The sequence below is a fragment of the Haliotis rubra genome, unplaced genomic scaffold, assembly GCF_003918875.1.
Source record: "Haliotis rubra isolate DU_JTF1 unplaced genomic scaffold, ASM391887v1 Scf241, whole genome shotgun sequence".
Lineage (NCBI taxonomy): Eukaryota > Metazoa > Mollusca > Gastropoda > Lepetellida > Haliotidae > Haliotis > Haliotis rubra.
In genome coordinates this window covers 685,965-708,410 of record NW_025766459.1, presented here as the reverse complement: position 1 = coordinate 708,410, position 22,446 = coordinate 685,965, and the positions used below count along the sequence as shown (strand labels likewise).

The 22,446-nt window shown below is 41.6% G+C and overlaps 1 protein-coding gene across 3 annotated transcripts in view; it reads right to left on the bottom strand.

Moving 5' to 3' along the window:
- The window catches only part of LOC124278756 (dystroglycan 1-like), a 94,974-nt gene that overhangs the window by 53,545 nt on the left and 18,983 nt on the right, over positions 1–22,446 (bottom strand). The window contains exons 2-3 of one of the 3 annotated variants that reach the window (XM_046714521.1): positions 17,543–17,606; positions 1,852–2,010 (exon numbers count right to left, since the gene is read on the bottom strand). The gene's annotated coding sequence lies outside the window, so the exon portion shown is untranslated. Of the gene's footprint in view, positions 1–468; positions 827–1,851; positions 2,011–17,542; positions 17,607–22,446 lie in introns of those variants that run through there. The other 2 variants (XM_046714524.1, XM_046714526.1) reach the window with 2 other exon arrangements.

The window sequence follows — 22,446 nt, the reverse complement described above, 5'->3', positions numbered from 1 at the left end:
AACAATCTTCTCATTACATAGATCATGATATTAATGTGCTCTCATGTGCTGTAACAATCTTCACATTACATAGATCATGCTATTAATGTGCTCTCACGTGCTGTAACAATCTTCACATTATATAGATCATGATATTAATGTGCTCTCACGTGCTGTAATAATCTTCACATTACATAGATCATGCTATTAATGTGCTCTCACGTGCTGTAATAATCTTCACATTATATAGATCATGCTATTAATGTGCTCTCACATGAGGACATGTATACATCACATGTTATAACAATACTCACAGACACACGCACATGCAAACACACGCACATGCAAACACACACATCACATGCTATAATCTCTCATACATATGAAAGTCGTCACACGCACACACATGCAAACTCACACACACACAAACATATAGATAGTTCATTCACATGTTATCTCACACATATAAACCTCCCTGAGATCACTGACCTTGACACAGTGCTCCTTACAACCAGGAATAGTCACGTGTAACAACAGATGCTGGTGTTTCACGGGTGATCGCCTCACAAGAAAGTAGGTGGTCACATTAGCTGTGCCTGACAATTACCCTGTAACTCTCACGACTTGTGCAACAAAATGATGAGCCGTTTTAAAAACCCTTTGTGCAGTCCGGCAGCCACAGAAGACGAGGCCATCTGCCCAAGTGGCAACAAGACGAGAGTTGGCAGTTGCAGGAACCAGCCCAACGATCAATACCGTGCTCGTCTAACTTTGCCATCAATATCGGCAATCAGCTGGCAGTATTAGGCCAGCCCTCGGCCAATCACATCGCAGTATGACTGACCCTGCAGCCTGTCCCCTGGGCGTGTGCAGATTCCCTCCTTAGGGAGATATGGATAACACACAGCCAGTAGCTGCAGCTATTGTGATTGGTGGTGAAGTGATGTCATAATACGGTGGTTATAGCATGGAGCAACTAACAAAAGGCTGGTGTCTGAACACAATGTGTGTATGTGTGTGTGAGATAATGATGGCTCACATGGCCCAATGGAGACAGTTGTTATTAATTGTTTCTAAAGTTCGGGTGGCCTTTGTTTTTTTTAGGGAGGTGCCTCTGAGAACTATATTAGCTAAGACAGTTACCATTTGTCTGGCCACTGTGAACCTTGATGCTATAATCTACTTCTGTAAATTATTCCGTCAACTTATACAGTGTGAGATTTGACAAAAAATTTAGAAATCGGAAAGTTTTTTTATCATGTAACACATGGGCAAGTGTTGCTTTGTGTTGAAGCCAACAAATTCCACCTAAACAACAAGTCTTGATCAATCAAACTAGTGGTTAATAATATGAGCACCAACCTAAGCCCATTGGGTGATCATGACATGCAAACAGTGAAGTCACCAAGAATCAGACAACCTGAACTCAAATTGATTTCACAACGAGGACCAGTTCTGCCCATGGTGAATCCACAGAAGATTCATGTTAAAAGAAAAATAAATTACATATTATTCTTGAAAAGCTTGATCTCTCTAAGAGGGAGATAAAACCTATATTACCTGGAGAGGAGGATATAAAAGATATAGGAACTGTTTTATTATGTACAAGATTAGAGACACGGTCAATACTGAGATTGAATGAAGGTTAACGATGTCTGCTAACGAGGCGAAACAGTGGTTTTCTTCGACATCAAGTGGATGACAATTGCTGGCTTGAGTTGGCGGGTCTGCTTCATCAATAGGCTGCTTAACGGCGGAAATTGCCCATTGTGGGGGAGCGTGTGCCAAACTGTACCGGAAATAATCTCAGACAGACTATGTTAATATGAACACCATTATTGCCCTATATCATCACTCCATTAGTCAACTTACTGCTGTGGTATGTCAAAGATTTCCTGACGGCTGGAAGAGTTAGATTGGCGATGCTGATGTACTGGTAGATGCTGACGTCCCGGTAGCTAAGGCAGTAGATGCTGATGTACTTTTATACACTGATGTCACGGTAGATGCTAGTGTTGTCTGGCTTCAGCCCTGGAATCATGGAAGCACCTTTGTTAAATACCCCACCTCATCTTGACCTTGAGAGAGCTATACAACTAGCAGCAGTGAGACATCAGAAAGAAGCGAGTTGACTCAGATATGTCACGCAGTTTGTACCAGTTGATCATATTCTGAACACATTTGCAGGACGTACAATATCAAAACTGTTCAAAATCTTTGGATACGTGTGGACAAAGAAAGTTCAAAATCATAACTGCTTGGCTAAAGTATACATGCCAAGTGCTTTCAAGTTATGCTTAGAAATTAAATGAAAAAAAGACATTGCAACGGCTGTTATCATCCTGCAAGAAAAGTATTTTACAACCTTTAATTGCTAAAGTGAGTATGGTTTTACACCGCTTTTAGCAATATTCCAGCAATATTACGTCTGGGAACACCAGAAATGGGCTTCACACATTGTACCCATTTGGGGAAACTCAGATTTTCCGCATACCAAGTGAATGCTTTAACCACTAGGCTACTCTACCGAATTTTAACAGAAAAAGCACAAGTAAATTGATGCACGTATAGTAACCTTCCAGTTCATATGTTCATGATGGCACATGTTAGCATCTCTATCTGTGTCCATAAAGGACATTACCGTATTTATACCAAAAAGGAAATTCTAATACAATACTGACTGACTGAGTTTGGTTTTACTCCGCTTTTAGCAATATTCCAGCAACATCACGGCAGGGGACACCAGAAATGGGCTTCACACATTGTACCCATGTGGGGAATCGAACCCGGGTCTTCGGCATGACGAGCCAACGCTTTAACCACTAGGCTACCCCACCGCCCCTCTAATACAATAAGTCAGTATTAAATGTTTATCTCGTTACTTGAGAAACATAAACAAGAATCTTGAATTTTGGTTTGAGCTAAATTTGAATTGATGTTAATATTACTGATTGTGGTATGTGATGTGACCCCAACAAACTGTATATGGGGATCACTTGTCAACGAAATGTAGGTTCACATGGAAAACACAGTAAATAACTGTCTCTGACAGAAAACACCATGACATCATACTGTGTATGGTAGGAGTGATCACAAGTTGTCTATCACGTGATCAGAATGTATACACATCATCTATGGACCTGGAATGGAAGCAGCCAAATTGAGAAAACTGTTATTATTTCAAAGTTAAAATTGTATTTTTGGGGGGTCAAACTGTACATGAACAATACTTCCACCTTCAGGCTGTTGTTACTGACTCAGACAACCCCAGTCAGTCAGTACCAGCCTCTGGTGATACCTACATGGAGGAATCCTACATCATGTCCTGGGTTGTTCGCACCAAACCCACTCATTGATTCACAACAGATGTCTGGGAGCTTTCCTCCACATCCTGCAGACCAACCATGTTCAACAGGGCATCAAACCACCTCCCTCACAGTGTACCCCCCTCAGGAGTGAGTGAGTGAGGTGAGTTTTATGCTGCTTTTATCAATGTTCCAGCAATATCACACCAGAAAAGGGCTTCAGGCATTGTGCCCATGTGGGCCATGTCGGGAATCAAACCTCGGAGTTCAGCATGATGAGCGAACACTTTAACCACTAGGCTACCCCATCGCCCCCATATTGTCTTGATTTGAGTTTTGATTTGTTGACCGATATTGTGAACCTGCTCACTCCGAAGCGTCACAAGAAACTGGTTGTGATATTTTATACAGAAACACACATACGTGTCCCATCTCACACCGTTTGTTTATTTACTGCAAGTCTGAGTTTCCTCATTCCCACATGAACCATGATGAAACACTTCCACAAGAAATTAATTTGTAATCAACGCTGCAACTCATTTCCTGCTAAGTTAAATGTTATTGCTCCCTTTTTCAATATACTCAGCTTAAATAAACAGTCTGTTGTGTGTTGCATATTCCAACACATACTCTGCCACATGAAAATGATTCACTCCAAACTGACCTAAGTCAAACAATGAGACATGTCAATATCTCCATGATTGGTTTAGGGCCGACAGCAAAACATACGATTTCTTCTCTGAAAGTAGATGAATAATTTACTATTATACTGCCTAATATTTTGATGTGTGGTTACAGACAAAACACAGGCTTTCTGGCAATGATGAAAGGAGGGTTGGGGGGGGTTTGCAGGGTCTTTATGTTTTACCAGTATTTATGAAACAATTCCAGCTTTCACCCAGAATATCAACACTGATGTCCACATTGCAGGGCTTGTTGACAGCCTTGTCTACAATCACACCATATGTATACACTACCATGTGATATACTTGTTTCTAAACCATGTCATCTGAACCACAACAATACTTCTTCAAGAACAAAGGTCATCTCATACATACATTTTGAAAATGTTTCACTTGTTTACACAGTTCCACAAGTACTTGAAACTCCACGCTTGATATCTGTAAATATCACAGAAGTCCAACCAATCATCAGAGTTGAAGATCAATGGCTACCTGTTTGTCTTCCAAATACAGTTTTTGTTTCTCCCTGTTGGAAATATGCATTGGAGATGGTTTAACTCAGGAAAAGTAAGCTAATGTAGCCATTAAACTGATCTTAATGTTGTGTGTAATTAAATGGCAGCACATTCAAGTATCTGATGTACTATTCCCCTCAGAACTGATGCTGACCTGTGTACTATTCTCCTCACAACTGTTGTTGACCTGCTTCCTGTGGAACTGATCTACCCTGACTCTGCATATAATTTCCTTCTCCGGTGAGTTCATCTTATACAGTAGGAATGTCCCAGCAGCCATCTTGCATAAAACCAACTTCATTTGCCGGCAATAAAGTGGCTCCCTGAATGACTTGGGCAGACTCGTCACTGCCGAGACTCCACAAGTTACATCCTCCACGACACATACTGCATACCACATGCATTTCTCCTCCTGGGATCAGTTATATGATATTTCAAAGCAAGCTTTGAACCTTCACTTCATTTTTTTCTATTTCAATTTTGCTTCAACGACTTTTTCAATATGTTTACCCATTTTTCAAACATTTCTCTCAACAAAGGTCAGTTTAGGGTGCATAAAAAATATGAAATAGAAATTGAGGCTACAACAACTGTATGAAAATACGTTGATATTATTGCATGTGTCAATGTAGTTACTGCCTGTACGGAGTCCCTACTGGTGTAAGTGGGGATCTTCTGACGACTCAGGACAGGAAATATTGTCTCTGGGCTTCTTTACCACACAGTGTGCCACAGCAGGCTTCAAAGTTTTTAACTTTTATATATCCATTCCTTTTCTGATTATACTTCAACGTGTCTGCCATCTGCCGCTATCCTCGGATTCCGGATCATAATGGGTTTCCCAGCAGCCATTGCTGCTCTTGATGTGTTGGTCACAAGCCAGATTGCCCTTGACAGAACTCCATTGTAACATGCTGGCATGATATACCTGGGATATTGCTGGCATGATATACCTGGGATATTGCTGGCATGATATACCTGGGATACTGCTGGCGTGATATACCTGGGATGTTGCTGTCATGATATACCTGGGATACTGCTGGCGTGATATACCTGGGATATTGCTGGCGTGATATAACTGGGATACTGCTGGCGTGATATACCTGGGATATTGCAGGCATGATATACCTGGGATACTGCTGGCGTGTTGTATAACTGTTATGATGCTTGCATGATATACCTGGGATATTGCTTGCATGATATACCTGGGATATTGCTGGCATGATATACCTGGGATATTGCTGGCATGATATACCTGGGATATTGCTGGCATGATATACCTGGGATATTGCTGGCATGATATACCTGGGATACTGCTGGCGTGATATACCTGGGATGTTGCTGTCATGATATACCTGGGATACTGCTGGCGTGATATACCTGGGATATTGCTGGCATGATATACCTGGGATACTGCTGGCGTGATATACCTGGGATATTGCTGGCGTGATATACCTGGGATACTGCTGGCGTGTTGTATAACTGTTATGATGCTTGCATGATATACCTGGGATATTGCTTGCATGATATACCTGGGATATTGCTGGCATGATATACCTGCTGGATATACCTGGGATATTGGCATGATATACCTGGGATATTGCTGGCATGATATACCTGGGATATTGCTGTCATGATATACCTGGGATATTGCTGTATATCTGGGATATACCTGGGATACCTTGCTGGCATGATATACCTGGGATACTGCTGGCGTGATATACCTGGGATATTGCTGTCGTGATATACCTGGGATATTGCTGGCATGATATACCTGGGATACTGCTGGCGTGATGCATAACTGTTATGATGCTTGCATGATATACCTGGGATACTGCTGGCATGATATACCTGGGATTTTGCTGGAATGATATACCTGGGATACTGCTGGCGTGATATACCTGGGATACTGCTGGCGTGATATACCTGGGATACTGCTGGCATGATATACCTGGGATACTGCTGGCATGATATACCTGGGATACTGCTGGCATGATATACCTGGGATACTGCTGGCATGATATACCTGGGATATTGCTGGCATGATATACCTGGGATATTGCAGGCGTGATATACGTGGGATAATGCTAGCATGGTGTACCTGGGATATTGCTGGCATGATATACCTGGGATATTGCTGGCATGATATACCTGGGATATTGCTGGCATGATATACCTGGGATATTGCTGGCGTGATATACCTGGGATAATGCTAGCATGATATACCTGGGATACTGCTGGCATGATATACCTGGGATATTGCTGGCATGATATACCTGGGATATTGCAGGCGTGATATACCTGGGATAATGCTAGCATGGTGTACCTGGGATACTGCTGGCATGATATACCTGGGATATTGCTGGCATGATATACCTGGGATATTGCAGGCATGATATACGTGGGATAATGCTAGCATGGTGTACCTGGGATATTGCTGGCATGATATACCTGGGATATTGCTGGCATGATATACCTGGGATATTGCAGGTCATGATATATGATATACATGGGATAATGCCAGCATGGTGTACCTGGGATATTGCTGGCATGATATACCTGGGATATTGCTGGCATGATATACCTGGGATATTGCTGGCATGATATACCTGGGATAATGCTGGCATGATATACCTGGGATATTGCTGGCGTGATATACCTGGGATATTGCTGGCGTGATATACCTGGGATAATGCTGGCGTGATATACCTGGGATAATGCTGGCGTGATATACCTGGGATATTGCTGGCGTGATATACCTGGGATATTGCTGGCGTGATATACCTGGGATAATGCTGTCATGATATACCTGGGATAATGCTGGCATGATATACCTGGGATATTGCTGGCATGATATACCTGGATACCTGGGATATTGCTGATATACCTGGGATAATGCTGGCATGATATACCTGGGATATTGCTGCATGATATACCTGGGATATTGCTGGCATGATATACCTGGGATATTGCTGGCATGATATACCTGGGATATTGCTGGCATGATATACCTGGGATATTGCTGGCATGATATACCTGGGATATTGCTGGCGTGATATACCTGGGATATTGCTGGCGTGATATACCTGGGATAATGCTGGCGTGATATACCTGGGATATTGCTGGCGTGATATACCTGGGATAATGCTGGCGTGATATACCTGGGATATTGCTGGCGTGATATACCTGGGATTATGCTGGCGTGATATACCTGGGATAATGCTAGCATGATATACCTGGGATATTGCTGTTATGATATACCTGGGATATTGCTGGCATGATATACCTGGGATATGCTGCTGATATACCTGGGATAATGCTGGCGTGATATACCTGGGATAATGCTGGCGTGATATACCTGGGATAATGCTGGCGTGATATACCTGGGATATTGCTGGCGTGATTTACCTGGGATAATGCTGGCGTGATATACCTGGGATATTGCTGGCATGATATACCTGGGATACTGCTGGCATGATATACCTGGGATATTGCTGGCATGATATACCTGGGATACTGCTGGCGTGATTTACCTGGGATAATGCTGGCATGATGTACCTGGGATAATGCTGGGTGTGATGTAGATGAAGTTGGTGGTGGTGGTCGTGTAAACCCTCTACACCAGTTGCTACACAAGATGCACCAACGCAACCCTGTCATCGTTTAGGTGACAAACTACGTCTTCCTGTAAATTATTAGACATATATACCCTATATATATACCCTAGAAAATAACCTGATACTAAGTGCACTGGGGAAGAATTCAACCTTCTCTGAGGAGCGTGGAACATTTCAATTATTCTGTACAGAGATAACATTTCACCGTCAGCTCTTAAGGGTGATATCACAGGTCACTGAATCAGTCTGCTTCTGCGACTTGCATGGCTACACAACAGATCAGATCTCCTTTATCCCCTGTAGACTTATCCAATGGGCCTAACCTTGTACCAGTAGACCTAGCCTTGTACCGGTAAGCCTAACCTTGTACCAGTAGACCTAGCCTTGTACCGGTAAACCTACCCTTGTAACAGTAGGTTTACACCTACCCTTGTAGCCAGTAGACCTACCCTTGTAGCAATGGGTCTAACCCATGGAACTACCCAGTAGACCCACCCTGTGCCAGTAGACATACCCTTGTACCAGTTGATCCTCGCAGTAGACCTACCATTGTACCAGCAGATGCATCCAGTAGACCCACCCAGTAGACCTACCCTTATACCAGTATATCTACCCAGTACCCTACCCTTGTACCAGTAGATGTACCCATTAGACCTAACATTGTACCAGTACACCTACCCATGTACCAGTAGATCTACCCAGTAAGCCTACCATTGTTCAAACAGATCTACCCAGTAATCCTACCCTTGTACCAGTAGATCTACCTGGTAAACCTACCCTTGTAACAGTGGATCTACCCGGTATACCTACCCTTGTGCTTAGTAGACTACCAAGGTTAAGCCACTAGATCAAGGCCACTTGCGTCCCCAGCAGACAGCACTACCCACACACCCATATGACGCCATGCACTCACTTACACTATGTATATAGCTGACTGAGAGTTTCACTCAAATTTTGGAATTCTACTGACACTTGGCCTGGATATTGAGTTAAAACAGTAGTTTAAAAGTCCAGGTAAACGCCTTAGAGAAAACATATGGCTAGCCATTTCCCCGACATTTATGATCCACCCAGCAAATATTTGTAATTCAAAATATGCCATTAAATCCAAGGTGGAGCCCCACAAAACTAAATGTGAGCATCAGTTCCAGGCCGCTGAACATCCAGTGTAATCTGTACCCGGCCTGTGATTATCCCGTCGGGGTAACAGACTGTGTAAGTGTGCAGGTATTGTGTGTGCTGCTCCAGTCTTCGCCCTGCTACCTACAGGCACATGCAGGCATAATGCCATCTTTGTTATGGCCATGCGTCACCTTTACACTCACAGGCAGTGTTAACAATGTCCTCGGTTGTTTTACATGGAAATATTTCTGTAAATACCTATATATACTGTCACGGTCTTGTGCTGCAGTTGTACAAGCAATTCCTTCAACAAACAAAACATACCATTTTTCATGCACATACTGTGACTTGTGAATCATATAGGACAATAAACTGTATATATACCATGTAGGGCAATATACTGTATACATGTATGTACCATGTAGGGCAATATACTGTATACATGTATGTACCATGTTGGCAATGCTGTATATACCATGTATTTACATGCACATATAGGACAATATACTGTATACATGTATGTACCATATAGGACAATATACTGTATATGTACCATGTAGGGCAATATACTGTATATGTACCATGGCCCCAACGAAGTATTTTACCATTATATTCCTGCAATCAATAAGGGAATGTGGAAGAACTGAGGAAATGCCAAGTATACAGGTAACTTTCAGTACATCAACACATTTCAGACAATGCATCTCACAATACATCGTAGTACAACAATACAGTCCAACGCTTAGGGCAAGCATCACTCCGTGCCTGAACCTGTGAGAACCACCACTGTTATACACTTTTAGCCATTGTTAACAACGCACTTTACACTATTACATGCATTAATTACTCTTTTTAATAACTCATCATTCAGTGTATTGAGTGACACAATAACAAAATACATTATTTGACATATTTTGACCATGCTGACAGTGTGAATATAACACAACAACGACCAGCGAACAAATTTCGGTCATAATTTATACATAGCAGTGTTAACTATTATTCTGGCTGGCCACAACATATTCCATATTTATCTCACTTTGATAAACAGCAAAACAATTCTAGTGGAAAATACTCTCTTTCAGATAAAATTATGAATATTTGATTGAAGTGATCCTGAATAATGAATTGAATTCATGAAGGAATACAGATCGATTCACTGAATACACGAGAGACTCACACCAGCCCTACTTATCACACCTGTACAATCAATAATGATGATGATGAGTTAATAGATCATATCACAATATCAACATCCCTGTGGATGAAGTGTCGCAAGTTGTGCACCTGTACAGGTGTGACGCGACATCCTTCGTTCAGCCAGTCTCCTCACCCAAACACATTCTGTTCTGACACTTGCTTCCAAAATGCCTTTAAAATACTTGAAGTGCCATCCCATAACCCCTTCGACTCACACTATCTCACATTCCAACAATGCACATTGTACATTAGCTATAGAATCATCCACTCTACACCTTGCCCTTTAGAAAAGCACATTAATCATATGAAAATTTGAAAACCCGGCATTGGCCTTTGAAAATCCTGTCTTTGAGTTTTTGTAAGTTGATTACTGCTTCCAGCTTCTGTTGATCTGGGTCAGTGAAGCACGTCGGGTTGCGTGTGCCTCGTCAATGGAGGGGGATTGTCAAGCGATTAGGTGCAGCAGTGGTCGTCACAGGTGCAGCAGTGGGACAGTAGTGTTAAACGAAACAACCAGCCCTGTCTAACGAGATCAGTCAGGTATAGAGACACAGTGGTAAAGTGAGTGGAAACAGGGCTGACCTGTAGCTTATGTCAGCAGCATCTGTACTGGTGGTGTCAGCCAAGTAAATGGTAACGGTAACCCAAAGATCACTGAACACCAATATGTTGATTCAAACTGTCTCAGCAGTCTGTCTTGTCCCTGTCCTAGATATCCACCAGCCATAGATAGGTCTGTTCGTATTACACAACGAACTTTAATTGTATGGTGCCGATCCTATCTGTCTTACTTCACTAACCTTCAACACAAGAACAGGACACATACACCAGTATCTCCTACATACTTCCAGGCTTATCTGTCTAATGAGCCGTTAAGTGTGACATACAATATTCTAACATCTGGAGAATAGAATTTACTCCTTAAATGCATGTTGAAAGTATTACTGTCAAATTTTGGGAAGATTAATGACATAAAAAAGCTGATAAGTAAAAACAAAAACATCTCAAGTGGACAGACTTTTTCACAAACTGGAGGCGGCAGACAATGTAAACAGAATTATTCTTCTTTTTACTTATTGCTGAATATGTTTTAATTTGAACAGCCAGGTATCAAGGATTAAAATGATTCCCCAAATCAGATCCCCGTCCATATCTGTCTTATCTTCTACACTCAAGACACGGATTATTATTGTTTGTAAAGAATGACTTTGAATGATGAATGGTAATAGTTTGATATCAAACTTATCAAACTTATCAATCAGGTATCAAGGCTATATATGCCAATATTCATACATGTGACATCAAAGGGCAGTCAGGTGAGCTTCTCCACACAGTACATGAACATCTGGGAGCAGCAGCTGAACCAGTCACCTCTGGGGCATCAGTCACAATATCAGAACTTTCCTACACTTTAATCTGTCAAAACAAGATGTCTGTCACCGGGACTTTTGTCAAGGTTCAGACAGAGGTGTGAATTGGTCATAGTCCTGTTAAGACAATTATTCAGTTTCAGACAGAAGAGAAAATCCTGTTTAGAAAAGACTGGATTAGTTAAGTCCCAGTCCTACAGATATCCTGGATCAGGACATGTTAGTTGGATATACAGGAACGGGGGACATTGATGAGTCGGTAACAGACAGTAACTCAAACACAAGTCTTACACAAGACAATAACAAACATATCAGTGAGTGAGTGAGTGAGTGAGTGAGTGAGTGAGTGAGTGAGTGAGTGAGTGAGTGAGTGAGTGAGTGAGTGAGTGAGTGAGTGAGTGAGTGAGTGAGTGAGTGAGTGAGTGAGTGAGTGAGTGAGTGAGTGAGTGAGTGAGTGAGTGAGTGCGCACGCGCGCGAGAGCGAGCGACCAAACACCACCAACAATACAAATGTTCACATCTGACTGAACTGCAACAATAGACAGATTGTGATGCCATCGATATGTTCATTTTTTTCAGATATATCTATGAATGAATGAGTGATTGACATTCATTTCACAGAAATCGCAAGTAACAAACATTAAAAGCAGATTCATTTTACCAACCCAACAATGCCTTGAACAATGCCCTGCGAGTGAACAAGTTTTAAAACGAACAAAACATAAAAGGACAACAAATGACAACAGATGAACGGTTACACCCATCTAATCCTGTGACACAGATTTTCCTCATTGCAGCCCCAAAGTTCCCCCCCTCCAGTATGTGGAGGCAACATACGTGCAGGTATGTCCCATGTCATACCCAGACTTGCTCTGATTGCTAAGTAGACCAGGGCAAGGTTCGCTCCTACCTCCTATCCCTTGTACATACGCTGCAGACAATTTTCAGATTCCATCCCTGACCTGAGCATTATGTCTATGACGCTCCAGTCAACATCAGCCCACAACACAACCCACACCAGTACTTGAAGGGTTGACATACTTCAAACACCAAGCCTTCAGAGTCGGAAATATACATTGTGAATATCTGTGTCTCATCTTCTTAAGCAGTAATATAAAATACATAAATCCACAATAATGTTGACTTTCCTATCCATGATTATTTCTCTATTCAGTTGTGTCACGAACCATTTAATACAAGTCTCAATTCCTGGTCATAAATAACATACTAGTTGTGTATAGTGTACATCAATATGGAGTTGTTCCAGATGCCGAGATATTCAACACAGGTGAAACCAACATCATCCATAGGCTCATGTCCACAACAGGAAATACAATAGGAATAGTAAATCACCATTTCCAGCCATGTCTCATCTAAATTGTTTCATTTTCACTGACCTCATTTAGCATCATTCAGCTGAGGTGATACAAGATAGCTTTTGACTTCTCACAATACTTTAAAAATACCTGCCCCAGTATTATGTTTTAGTTTGCACTGCAGTTAAAAAACTGGAATGAACGTGAGTTTTTTGTGTGCATGAGGATGTGGTGACACCCACAAGTATGGTTAAGTGTTGACAAGCTGCATCTGGGATTTGAACCTACAATTATCGGGTTGACCGACATCTGAGACCTTCAACTCTGCACATTTAGATGTGGTGGCTTGATGACTGAGCCTACACCACTGGGAATTGGGATTGAGTTTAGGAATCAGATGTGACAGATATGATAACGTGTGACTTCCCTTCCATAATACTGTAAAACTCCAGTACTGTTTCTGTGAGAGATCGCTATCAGAATATGTGTTCATATGATCAAACATGATCCTTGTCAGAATGTACGTACAGTAATATCCTTGTCAGAATGTGCATACAGAGGGATCCTTGTCAGAATGTGCATACAGAGAGATCCTTGTCAGGATGTGTGAACAGCGAGATCCTTGTCAGAATATGTGTTCAGAGAGATCCTTGTCAGAATGTGTGTTCAGAGAGATCCTTGTCAGAATGTGTGTTCAGAGAGATCCTTGTCAGAATGTGTGTTCAGAGAGATCCTTGTCAGAATGTGTGTTCAGAGAGATCCTTGTCAGAATGTGTTCAGAAAGATCCTTGTCAGAATGTGTTCAGAGAGGTCATTGTGAGAATGTGCATAGAGAGAGATCCTTGTCAGAATGTGTGTTCAGAGAGATCCTTGTCAGAATGTGTGTTCAGGGAGATCCTTGTCAGAATGTGTGTGTGTTCGGAGAGATCCTTGTCAGAATGTGTTCAGAGAAATCCTTGTCAGAATGTGCATACAGAGATGCTTGTCAGAATGTATGTACAGAGATCTTTATCAGAATGTGTGTTCAGAGAGATCATTGTGAGAATGTGCATACAGAAATCCTTGTCAGAATGTGTGTTCAGAGATATCCTTGTCAGAATGTGCATACAGAGATCTTTGTCAAAGTGTGTTCAGAGAGATCATTCTCAGAATGTGTGTTCAGAGAGATCATTGTTATAATGTGCATACAGAGAAATCATTGTCAGAATGTGTGTATGGAGACATAGCTGTCAGAATATGTGCATCGAGAGATGACTTTTTTTTTGTTTTTGTTGTTGAATGCCGCCCTCAGCAACATTCCAACTATATAGCAGAGGTGGAGAGATGGCTGTCAGATATAGGAGTACATAAGGATGCAGAAATATAATACCAGACTTCCCCAACTTTAGACAATGGGACATGTGCATTTGGCATAGACAAGTAAAAATTAATTAACACTACGATCAAATATATAAAAGTTGTGAGTTTGACAGATTCTACAGTTTCCTACAAGTCATAAATTGTAGTGAAGATCAGTGTCTGTGCCAGATTTATGAGGTTGCCAGTGATTGGTTGATAAGTGTGCAGGTCAGCCATGTGTACAGGTGAATGTCACTGATACCTAGAGTGAGCACTGGTCAATGTGATCCAAAACAGGGAACTTCGTAATCAGAATGATACTAGCCCCCAAATTTTGAATATGTACGCTTTTTACACCCTTGACAAGATTTTGAGAGTTTTCTTGTCAAGTAGGCAAGTGTTAGATTTCAACTTCCTGGGCGAAAGGGGAACACCTAGTGCATCTGGACCGTAACATATCATATCATTCTCTTATTCTGTTTTAGTTACAAGTTGTATGAATTAAAGCAAACGTGGGGTAGAAGTTGGGCTGTTTGTATCCTTGTACACAAATCCGGGGTGTAGCATATTGTAGGCCAAGTAATCAAGTATTTTTCATTGGGGTACACAGATACTGTGTGTTATTTAGGTACGTATAGGGTATTCGTAGGACTACCTTTTGAGTATTATGGAACAAAGGGCATACTGAGTTATCTGCTTGACTGGCTTTCTTGGAGTTGGAAGTAAATAAGAACACAGCCATGTTTAGATGTACATTCTTACACCATTATGAGGTTGGAGTGAATATTGTCTCATCTAGGTTTGACTGTCCCCAGTGATAGCTGGAGGTCAACTAGGGTTGGAAGAGCTGGGTTTCACACTACACCGTTTCACACTGGTTCGTGTTTGGTTCCTGTAACATCTGTCACTATCAGTTGGGTTACACCCCTTTCCCTGTAGTCAAGTCACAACACAGCACCAGAATGGGTTTACCACTATATACCCATGTACTATGAAGTTAACAAACCTGGAGCACTTCATCCTCTTGACATCCCCTCTGTGCAACACTCTCAAATTGACTTGAAGATTGTTCCAATAACTCATGGAAGTCGTCATCAAGTCCCTGAACTAATGCCAAGTTGTTCCAGGAACCATTAATCTACATGAATGTTACACACTGATGACTAAAGAGAATACGAAGCATTGTATAGATCTGACAATTGTCAGAAGAATGTCATCAATCCCACGTACCTACTTGATGGCTGTGAGTGGTACTGGAGACAAGGGAAGGCCATTCCGCTGGATCAGTGTTATATCATCCGTGCCTCGTGTCAACGAGGATTAAATACCTGCCCCCCTACCTCCATCAACCTGATGTCTTCTGTTGGCACAGAATGTGACTTAGGATGATAAACACAGTCATAACATTGCTTCATGTTATTCAGATGTTATACTGTATGGCAGTATGTACTGGGTGACAGCAGTACAGCCTGACTCACAACCGTTGGTATGGAAAAGAGGATTAACTGTAGTTTGAAGACAGTGAGGAATATCAGTCCAAAACAGCAGGAAATATCAGTCCAAAACTGGTGATGATTGGAAATATCAGTCCAAACCTAATTGTTTGATCGGCATTCTAGAAGTTGATGAGTCATAAATGAAACATTCAACTTTATGGATGACAACTTTTTGTTTATTGCATAGAGCGATGTTTCGATGTAGATTCTTACATTGTTATCAAGCTAAACGTGACTACATGTACAATAAAATGATCAGAAGTATATATATACATAGTATGTTATGACTAACACCAGATTAACATTAACAACTGCATGTAACTGAATAACAGCTGGTATATAACTGAGAGAGGCCAGTTGGAGACTAGGAACAACAAATGGCATTAAACAACAACAACAAATTCTAACCCGTCACGGCCACAGATAATCTGTAGGGACGTAATGCACTGTTAGCAACAGTGTAGTCTCATTATTAGAGACATCTAGAAACAGTGTTATGACATTGTTAGCCATATTCAGAAACAGTGTTATTATACTGTTAGCCATATTCAGAAACAGTGTCACCATATTGTTAGCCATATTGAGAAACAGTGTTACCATATTGTTAGCCATATTCAGAAACAGTGTTACAATATTGTTAGCCATATGCAGAAACAGTGTCACCATATTGTTAGCCATATGCAGAAACAGTGTTACCATATTGTTAGCCATATTCAGAAACAGTGTTACCATATTGTTAGCCATATTCAGAAACACTGTTACTATATTGTTAGTCATATTCAGAAACAGTGTTACCATATTGTTAGCCATATTCAGAAACAGTGTTACTATATTGTTAGTCATATTCAGAAACAGTGTTACCATATTGTTAGCCATATTCAGAAACAGTGTTACCATATTGTTAGCCATATTCAGAAACAATGTTACTATATTGTTAGTCATATTCAGAAACAGTGTTACCATATTGTTAGTCATATTCAGAAACAGTGTTACCATGTTAGTCATATTCAAAAACAGTGCTACCATATTGTTAGCCATATTCAGAAACAGTGTTACCATATTGTTAGCCATATACATAAACAGTGTAACCATATGGTTAGCCATAATCATAAACAGTGTTACCATATTGTTAGCCATATTCAGAAACAGTGTTGCCATATTGATAGCCATATTCAGAAACAGTGTTACCATATTGTAAGTCATATTAAGAAACAGTGTTATTATACTGATAGCCATATTCAGAAACAGTGTTACCATATTGTTAGTCATATTCAGAAACAGTGTTACCATATTGTTAGCCATATTTAGGAACAGTGTTATGACACTGTTAGATATTTTCAGAAACAGTGTTATGATACTGTTAGCCATATTCAGAAACAGTGTCACCATATTGTTAGCCATATTCATAAACAGTGTTACCATATTGTTAGTCATATTTAGACACAGTGTTACCATATTGTTAGTGGCATTTTGAAACAGTGTTGCCATATTTTAAATTACATTTAGAAATTGTGTCACAATATTTTTAGCCAGTTAACAACAGCCATCAAGAACTGGATTTTCCAATGGGTGACCAACACGGTTGCCATGGTGTAACTTACCTACCACTTTGGCTTCTGGAGTGGCTCAAATCTTTAGCTCTTGAAGAGATCTTTTCTTCCAAGTCTGAAAATGAAAAGATCTCAATTAACCATTTGTGTGTCACCAGCAACAATGTACTCTTCTACCACTATTCATTACAATCTGATTAACTCTATACAACCCCAGCTTTAATCCTCATAATCCCCATAATCCTCATTGTAAGGGTTGAGGGATGGCAGGCAGGCAGGTAGTCCTCCTCAACCATCTGCAGTGTTGGTCTGTTAGTACTCGGGCCACATGCAGGCATGGACCAAGACTAATGCTAGGTTTCTGAATATATATAATTCTGACAGAAACAAACAATTACTTTTAAACTGAACAGCAGCCCTGGTGAGAAGGGCATTCTGAACCTGAGGAAATCGAGGCTCGCTTAAAGGTCACATGCAACCAAAAAATCAAACATAATTAAAACACAATTATCACTTCTTCATGACATATAATATGCATTGCTGATTATGAAAAAACAAATAAACAAAATTATAAGCGTATAATCGCAAATCAAAAGTGCAATATTTTGTACTTGGGTTTACCTCCCTCGAAACGAAGCAGCCGGGATACCGAACCCAGTCAGAGCGGGTGGGTGTGCACTGAAGTGTAACGGCTGGTTCATTAGCAGATGCCGCCTTCACGGCTCATTGTGTGTGTATATATAGAAAGTTGGGTTTTGTAAATACATGCTCATTTTTTGTGTATAACATTTTGCAATCAACAGACTTCATAACATGTCATGTGTTCAAGTATCACACCTGCCTGTCTGTGTAATTACATGATGTGACAGAGACCGAACTCGGGCCATAAATCAATGCGTTTTGTTTATGGTGTATAGCCTGATTGGTGTTAAGTTCAAATTGCATGTGGTCAGTGACCGCAGTTGTGTATTGAATATTGTCATTAGCAGACAGGCAGGCAGACACTCAGGTGTCAATAAAACAAGACATTGAGTTTTGTCTGTGACAGCGACATATCTATATCACAGTTAGAAATTGTGTCAACTCTAAATAATGACATTGCTTTTAAGTATCGAACTGAGAAAGTGACTCGGTAAGAAGAACGTGTGGTGAAATAGACAAATGAAATTATATAAACAGTTTATTTACTGTCATAACATACAAAAAGCTCGCGCCTGTGAGATATCAACAAAACATTATGAAAATAGCTCACACCAAAGCCTTCACCAAGTATTCACCAGACAGCCCGCTTCCAAGTTGCGCGAACCTATTTCACTGCGCACGTGCTATGAGCGCAGCCCAGCTGTTGAAACCCGTATTCCCCAGAAAAGTCTGGGGAAAATTAGTGAAACGTTTGAACTCCGATTTCGCGCGTCTTTTTTCATCGCGTTATTTTTCAACTTTATAAGTTGAATTTGCATTTTTGACGCTTTGTTTCGGTAAGTCCATACCGAAAGGTATCAGAATCTGCAAAGTTGTGTTTTACGTTGCATGTGACCTTTAATATAGTGCTTCATCACTGCAGAGAGGGAGGGCTGCACAGTAGGTAAAATAATGTGGTTCTGGAGCTGTGAGACAGGCCAGCATGGACCAACTTGCTGTGGTTTGGCACATTGGACCATCAATGTTTTTTACCAGAAATATTGATCAGAAAATGGGAAGAGTATGTCATCAAGTCTCGACCTAGATACCTTTGACTTTCAAATGTTTCAACATGGATATGTCTGCTGTTCTCAAATGACTTTGGAAATTAGTTTCAGGAGAGGTTGTGTATGAAAGGACAGATCCCTAGACTCAGTATGCATGAATTCATTATTCAGTTTGGTATATACTGAATGTCAAAATAAGTAAAGAGGATACAGAGATTAATAACAAAATATATACTACTCAAAGGAAGTCAAGAACATCAGCTTTTTAGTGTGTGGAATTTAAGGCTGCTTGTAAGATATTCCAGCTATACAGTGGATTATGGTGTGTCAGCTTAGTGCTTGTAAGATATTCCAGCTATACAGTGGATTATGGTGTGTCAGCTTAGTGCTTGTAAGATATTCCAGCTATACAGTGGATTATGGTGTGTCAGCTTAGTGCTTGTAAGATATTCCAGGTATACAGTGGATTATGGTGTGTCAGCTTAGTGCTTGTAAGATATTCCAGCTATACAGTGGATTATGGTGTGTCAGCTTAGTGCTTGTAAGATATTCCAGCTATACAGTGGATTATGGTGTGTCAGCTTAGTGCTTGTAAGATATTCCAGCTATACAGTGTATTATGGTGTGTCAGCTTAGTGCTTGTAAGATATTCCAGCTATACAGTGGATTATGGTGTGTCAGCTTAGTGCTTGTAAGATATTCCAGCTATACAGTGTATTATGGTGTGTCAGCTTAGTGCTTGTAAGATATTCCAGCTAAACAGTGTATTATGGTGTGTCAGCTTAGTGCTTGTAAGATATTCCAGCTATACAGTGTATTATGGTGTGTCAGCTTAGTGCTTGTAAGATATTCCAGCTATACAGTGGATTATGGTGTGTCAGCTTAGTGCTTGTAAGATATTCCAGCTATACAGTGTATTATGGTGTGTCAGCTTAGTGCTTGTAAGATATTCCAGCTATACAGTGTATTATGGTGTGTCAGCTTAGTGCTTGTAAGATATTCCAGCTATAGTGTATTATGGTGTGTCAGCTTAGTGCTTGTAAGATATTCCAGCTATACAGTGTATTATGGTGTGTCAGCTTAGTGCTTGTAAGATATTCCAGCTATACAGTGTATTATGGTGTGTCAGCTTAGTGCTTGTAAGATATTCCAGCTATACAGTGTATTATGGTGTGTCAGCTTAGTGCTTGTAAGATATTCCAGCTATACAGTGGATTATGGTGTGTCAGCTTAGTGCTTGTAAGATATTCCAGCTATACAGTGTATTATGGTGTGTCAGCTTAGTGCTTGTAAGATATTCCAGCTATACAGTGTATTATGGTGTGTCAGCTTAGTGCTTGTAAGATATTCCAGCTAAACAGTGTATTATGGTGTGTCAGCTTAGTGCGGTAGAAAATCCCGAAACTGCTGCAGGTCGGAGACATTCACCACTTCCGAAACCTACAAGCACAGGTATGGTACTGACTAACCTTGTGTGGACCAGATAATCCAGTGAGTGATAGTATGAGCTACAGCCCATGCTGTCGGGGTACGACGACTTGGTATCGACCAAGTCACCTGACCACCTGATCCATTCTGTAACCACCTGTCTATAGGGACCTATGCCTGTAACCAGCATGTATCTGTCCTGAGTAGGGCTGTAACCACCTGTCTATAGGGACCTATGCCTGTAGCCAGCATGTATCTGTCCTGAGTAGGGCTGTAACCACCTGTCTATAGGGACCATGCCTATGCCTGTAGCCACCTGTCTATATGCCTGGGACCTGGGTCTAGGGACCTATGCTGTAACCACCTGTCTATAGGGACCTATGCCTGTAACCTGAGTAGAGGGCTGTAAACCACCTGTCTATAGGGACCCTATGCCTGTAGCCAGCATGTATCTGTCCTAGGGCTGAGTAGGGCTGTAACCACCCTGTCTATAGGGACCTATGCCCCATGCCTGTAAACCTGTCTACAGGGACTCCATGCCTGTAACCACCTGTCTATAGGGACCATGTATCTAGGGTCCTGATGCCTGTAACCCTGTAGGGCTGTAACCACCTGTCTATAGGGACCCATGCCTGTAGCCAGCATGTATCTGTCCTGCCTGTACCACCTGTCTATAGGGACCTATGCCTAAAACCACCTGTCTATAGGGACCTGTATGCCTGTAACCACCTGTCTACACCTGTGCATAGGGACCTATGCCTGTAACCACCTGTCTATAGGGACCTATGCCTGTAACCACCTGTCTATAGGGACCTATGCCTGTAGCTGTGCATGTATCTGTCCTGACCTGTCTATAGGGCTGTAACCACCTGTCTATAGGGACCTATGCCTGTAGCCAGCATGTATCTGTCCTGAGTAGGGCTGTAACCACCTGTCTATAGGGACCTATGCCTGTAACCACCTGTCTACAGGGACCTATGCCTGTAACCACCTGTCTATAGGGACCTATGCCTGTAACCACCTGTCTACAGGGACCTATGCCTGTAACCACCTGTCTATAGGGACCTATGCCTGTAACCACCTGTCTATAGGGACCTATGCCTGTAACCACCTGTCTATAGGGACCTATGCCTGTAACCACCTGTCTATAGGGACCTATGCCTGTAACCACCTGTCTATAGGGACCTATGCCTGTAACCACCTGTCTATAGGGACCTATGCCTGTAACCACCTGTCTTATAGGGACCCATGCCTGTAACCACCTGTCTATAGGGACCCATGCCTGTAACCACCCTGTCTATAGGGACCTATGCCTGTAAACCACCTGTGTATAGGGACCTATGCCTGTAACCACCTGTCTATAGGGACCTATGCCTGTAACCACCTGTCTATAGGGACCTATGCCTGTAACCACCTGTCTATAGGGACCTATGCCTGTAACCACCTGTCTATAGGGACCTATGCCTGTAACCACCTGTGTATAGGGACCTATGCCTGTAGTCCCACCTGTGTATAGGGGACCTATGCCTGTAACCACCTGTCTATAGGGACCTATGCCTGTAAACCACCCGTGTATAGGGACCTATGCCTGTAACCACCTGTGCATAGGGACCTATGCCTGTAACCACCTGTGTATAGGGACCTATGCCTGTAACCACCTGTGTATAGGGACCTATGCCTGTAACCACCTGTCTATAGGGACCTATGCCTGTAACCACCTGTGTATAGGGACCTATGCCTGTAACCACCTGTGTATAGGGACCTATGCCTGTAACCACCTGTCTATAGGGACCTATGCCTGTAACCAGCTGTCTATAGGGACCTATGCCCAGAACCACC